This window comes from Rhamphochromis longiceps, linkage group LG8 (genome assembly GCF_057381845.1).
Source record: "Rhamphochromis longiceps isolate RC_006_pf linkage group LG8, R_longiceps_female_GT1.1, whole genome shotgun sequence".
In the NCBI taxonomy this organism is placed as follows: Eukaryota; Metazoa; Chordata; class Actinopteri; order Cichliformes; family Cichlidae; genus Rhamphochromis; species Rhamphochromis longiceps.
This window is the reverse complement of record NC_140564.1, coordinates 25864913-25870912: the sequence shown is the minus strand read 5'-3', so window position 1 is coordinate 25870912 and position 6000 is coordinate 25864913.

The window sequence follows — 6000 nt, the reverse complement described above, 5'->3', positions numbered from 1 at the left end:
AGTCCTCTTGGTTGTTCTTCTTCTTCTTATTTCAGCTGCCCCCTTTAGGGGTTGCCACAACAGGTCATCTGCCTCCATCTCATCCTATTCCTAGCATCCTCCTCTGTCACACCAACTCTCTGCATTTCTTCCTTCACTACATGAATGAATCTTCTCCATGGTCTTCTTCATCTCCTCCGTACTGGCAGGTGCCAACACCAAAAAACAAAGCAGGACAGTCAGCTGATATGAAAGGCAAAGCTTGTAGCTGATGCTTGGAGTTTAACCTAAAACCAGAATATTCAGTTAATTAGTTTAACGACTCTGTTATATTAGAATGTTCCAGGTCTCTGTGGTATCTAGATATCTACATATGCCTTTATATTTTGTTTTTGCCTTTAGTTTCACATCCAAGTAAGGAACTGTTTCAGACCTACATGTACTTATCTTTTGTTTTTGTTTTTTTAAAGCATTTAAGCATTAAGTCGTGCCAGAAAACTAACAGTAAAAATTAGAACAGGCACCAGGTGTGAATCTGTTTTGTCTCTTGTCTCATATTTGTTGTAAATGATGAGCACATTTCGATAATAGTGGACATAATATTCTTTTCTACCACACTCTCCTCACACGTCAGCAGGACACGCAGCCAGCTTGCAAGGACATTCAGGATTCAGGTACACACACACACACACACACACACACACACACACACACACACACACACACACACACACACACACACACAGTAATTAAAAAAGAAATACCATATACAGTTTCTTTTCCCTTTGACATTTTCTTCTTTTTAATGTTCGGCTTTTGCTCTCCATTCATGTTGTCATCTTTTGTATTTATACATTTTTTGTGTGTGTGTGTGTGTGTGTGCATACAGGCGCGCGCGCGCGTGTGTGCTTGTGTGGACTGTGGGAATTTGATGTGGTTGAGGAAAAGAGCTCCTTGTAATTTATTCCAAAGCAGGAAGAAAAATGCAGCCTTGAGCTCCTGACACGACCACGCACACTCTGTCACACACAAGGATACACTCTCCCACAGTGGCTTGCTTATACACAAGGCAAAAAAAGGAAAGAGAAGGAATGTCATGGTCCTGGGTCGTGCGACCCAGTGTTTTGTGTTTTAGCCTATTTTGATGTTTATTCTTTGTTTAGGGTCACTAAGGCAGTCCAGCCATTTGTACATATTACCCGTGTATTAAGTCTCCCTTGCCCTTCGTGTGTTTATGTCTGCGTGTCTTATATTGTCAAGTCCATGCTGTCGGTTATGTCATCTCCCCTGTACTACGTCTCCCCGGTTCATGTGTCTTGTCTAATCTCCATGTTTCCTGTTTTACTTTGAAAGTCTGTATTCACGGTCAGTGTATTCAGTTTCACTCCTTCTGTCCTGTCGTTAAGTTCATGTGTGTCAGCTGTGTTCCCATGTGTGGCCACTTCCCCTGATCATCCCTCATGTGTATTTAGTCTCTGTGTTTCATACAGTCTGTCTCGCGTCGTCTGTGTTACCACCTCCTGTGTTCTGTACCTCCAGCCATAGTCTTTCCTTAGTTTTGTCCAGTTTAGGTTTTCTGTTGAGTACTACACGTATGCTGCCCTCATTCTGTTTTTGTTCTTTTCATCAGCCATAATAAAAGGCTCGTTTTGGTTGGAATCCACTCCTGCATCCTCGTTTGTGTTCGCACCTGGGTCCACCACACACCTTTCCGCACGGTCTGCCTCCGCAGACCTTGACAAGGAAAAAGAAAGGATAGGCAGAGTCTAACAAGCACAGCTGGAGGGAGTAGAGATGAAGGACTAAGCAGGGAGAAGCTGTACAGCACCTGTGTGCATGTGTGCGCTCCAGCTGAATTTGTGGATCAATCTGCTGCTGATTGCTCGACACCTTTGTGAGGGAGGTGGAAAATATTAGGGAGTTCCTGCTCTTTTTCTTGTGTGTGTTTTCAATTAAAAATTCTTTTTTTGAGACACATATTTTGCACTCCATTTAGGCAATCTCATTTCTGCGGTCTGCTACAGATTCAGTGGGACAGCAAGCCACTGTAATTGTGTCCGTGTCCTCTTTTGATTGTGACTGTGAGAAGCCAAAATGAAAAGGTAGACTAATGATGATGCTGAACAAACAGCTTTAGAAAAGAGCCTTTCTTAACAGTGTATGTGTCTGAAAAATCAATCAGTGCCTCCCACCAGACACCCTCAGAATCAGATGGTTTTCTTTGTACAACAACTGTAACTGTGAAAGGTTTCTTTAAAAATATATTTTTTTCTTTTTTTCCCTTCTTTTTACATTTTCATACCAGGCCAATCTTCTAACTGGGATTCTTTCTCTGTCAAAATCATTTTGTAATATAGTCATATTGATGAAACACTTTTATATCCTGAAGATTTTTTTCAACATCCTTGCAATTCCAGTGTATTGCACACCGTGCATCTCTAAGGGTTCCCTTTCATATGCTGTCGCTAGTTTTTGTCCTACATGGTTACATGAACCATGAAATCTAACACAAATTGCACTTTTTAAGCATTTTTTACACATGTATAGATTGGTGAAGATGACCTCCTGTAGTTCAAACAGAGCACCAGAATTGCAAAGAAAGTTTGTTTTTGAACGTAACGTGGTTGTTGGTGCCAAACAAGCTGGTCTGAGTATTTCTGATCTACTTGGATTTTCCCCACACAACCTCTGTAGAGTTTACAGAGAATGGTTCAAAAGAGAAAATATCCAGTGAGCAGCAGTTTTCTGAGTTAAAGGCCTCAGGAAAATGGTCTTAGCTGATAGGAGGACAGCAGTATCTCAAACAACCACTTGTTAAATCCAAGGTATGCAGAAGAGCACCTCTGAATGCACAGAATGTCAAAACTAGAACTAAAAACTGAGGCTAAAATTTTTACAGGGTCATCAGGGTCACCCTCTCCTCCTCCTCCTCTCCCTTAGCTTCCCTGCTTAGCCTCTTATGTCCTTGTCTAGTCTTGTGTTTTTTGTATTACTTTTCCCTGGAACACTCTCTCACAGTCTGTTCTCTAAAACCTAGGGTTGGCTGGAAGACTGTTTACTTAGCCTAGCAGGGCGAAGGACACTGTCTCAGCTGAACTCTGGACACGCACACATACATATACACTGATATGCGCACACTCATCCACCTTCCCTTTCCAAACGCCTTCGATGCTTATTCCCTTCCGATGCTGACGGTGGATCAAGGAGACCAGCGCACAGGCTGCAGGCCCGGATGTACTGTCTAAATCTGCTGTCCCTCACCCTTTACCCTCCCCTGTTGCTTGTCATGTGTTTCTTTGGTGTATTAAGAGTTTTTTCATGTGCTATGTGCAGAGGTGTTTTTTTTTTCTGTTCTCAAACTGATCTCCTTGTTGGAGCTCAGTCTGGGGGGAGTTATTTGTTTCTCCTTATCTTTCCTCATGTGGTGCATTTTCCATTGTTATACCTCTCTGACCTGTCTTCCCCATGTGATGTTTTGTGTAATGTATGTATGGTCGGAGGGTAAGATGGCGCTGCCATTGCGTGCAATAGGTCGGCAGCCTTATGAAATGAAATTTCCCCTTGTGGGACTAATAAAGGTATATCAAATCAAATCAAAATTCAACTATATAAGACTGAAAAACTGATTAATCTCAATCTCTTCAGCAATATTCAGACACTAGGGTCAGAATTTGGTGTAAACAACATAAAAGCCTAGATTTATGCTCCCTTGATGGCGGTGATGTAATGCTGTGGGGGTTTTCTTTGCACTTTGGAGCCCTTAGTATCAACTGAGCATCATTTAAGTGCCACAGTCTGTCTAAGTATCGTTGCTATCATATCTACGCTACAGTGAACTTTCTGATGACTTCTTCCAGGAGGATGAAAGACCAAGTCACAAAGCTTAAATCATCTTAAGCCAGTTTCTTGGACATGACAATGGCCTCCACAGTAACCAATCTCAATTCGGAAGAGCATCTTTGGGATGTCACGGATATCATGGATGTGCAGCCGACAAATGTACAGTCATCATGTCAATGTTTCCAACACTTTTTTAGAAGAATGAAGTTCCTGAAGGGGTCCAACACAGTACCGTAGTAGTGTGTACAAGTTCAAGTGAATACTAATGAAAAGTGTCCAGATTGCTGCAGCTTTGTTATTAAAACTGTCATCATATTCCATCATACTGATGCTCAAAGATTGTTACTCAAAAAAATAATGTGCTTAACAAAAACAGGATTCTGGGTTTTTGGCAGTTGGAGTGTGTAAAATGGATTTGGTTGCAGCTAAAATGAATTTGGCTCTAAAAATTTCATGCGTCCATCTCTTGTAGATATGAGGGCTCAAATGTGCTTTGAAATGATAAATTAAAAAGCACACCTTAGGTACTTTGATTGCCTGTAACTTGTATAATTCCACAGAATGAGTGCAAAAGTCATACTAAGGATAACTCTGAGGGTATCTGAATTGGATTATCTTCGGGTTTTGTTAACCTAATAGAGAATGTATATATCAGTGTGTTGCAGCAAATAAAATCCCCTGTTGTCCCACAAAGAATTTTCCCCATAGACCACAATCATAAACTGGACAGCTCTGATGTTGTTACCTCTGTCTGCAAACAAGGCCTTACCACTGTTTTTGTAATGACATGTGTCATGGTCTGGCTCCAAGGCCACAACAAAAGTAGAAGGGACACATCAGTGGGCGGTGAATTTGAACAGTTATTATGATGAAGCAAACAAGAAGAGAATTTTAAATCTGCAATATGTTTATCAGATAAGTCAGTCATATAAATGTGGGTGTATGAGGATGGTGAGGTGGAGGATGTTGTGGAGCACGAGCTGAACAATACCAACACAGGTGTGTGCAGACATTGATGAGGATGAGCTAGGATGAAAGCAAGAGAAAAAAACTAAGCTGGAATGGCATTTTCCCTTCTGATTCCACAGACTACATGTGACATTGCCTAACATTATCCTGTTATATTCAGGGGCATCTAGGAAAACAGAGATATTAGCTACATTTCATCACAAACTCTATGCTTTAAGTACTGTGCAAAAAGTCTGTGACCACCTTTGTTCTTCAACAGAGTCCGAAATCCCTTAGGTATTTCTTTAAGTAAAATAAAGTGTTGGTGTGTCTGTTTTCCTCCCTTCATGTCAGGTTTTCAGGTATCTTATGTTCATGTCTCATAGTTTTGTTTTTCCCAGTTTAGGTTATAGTTTTCGCCCCGGTTCACTGTGCCTTTTTTCGTATTCTTGTTCTTGTTTCTTGTTCAGCCAAATAAATGGCTCGCCTAGTTTTAGTCTCTTCCATATCAGCTTTTGGGTCGGCACCACAAACACACCAGCCCGCCTTTTTGTGACAAATGGTTCTTTTCGGCACTCATAATTCTATCAATTTTAACAAGACCTCCAACCCCACTGGGTGAAATGCAGCCCCAAACAGTGGCAGAGCCTTCACAATGTTTTACAGATGACTGTAGACATTAAATGCTGTATGTCTCTCTTGACCTCCTCCATACATACTGATAACAAGTTGATTCATCACTCCATGATCCCTGTTACCACTGATTTTTAGTCCATTTCTTGTGTAGTTAAGCAACCACCTTTCCACTGAGACCATTTCTGATGAGGTTTTGATGCCATAGATGGATCAGCTGAAGCGCCAGATGCATCTCTCTCAGGTCTGTCATATTTCTTAATGACATGAATGTTCGTCTGCTGTAGATAGTTTTATAGGCCTGCAACTACTTCTTTAGTCCTCCACTTGTCCAGCTCCTTCACATTTTTAAGGACCCACTTGCACAACTGAGATATACTGAGACAAACTGCTGAGATATAAGTTTTCAAGTTTTCAACCAGTAGATCTTTGGGAATCACGTTAGATAATCACTTTCTTGGTGCAAAAATCCTGTTTTATGCCTGTCAAACTGTACGCTATCTTTGGCATTTTTCACAGATTCAGCTAAAAACTGGGAACATGTGTTTGTGACAGGCTGCTAGTAGCAAAGTGCTTAAAATTGATTTTTTTTGCTAAGTT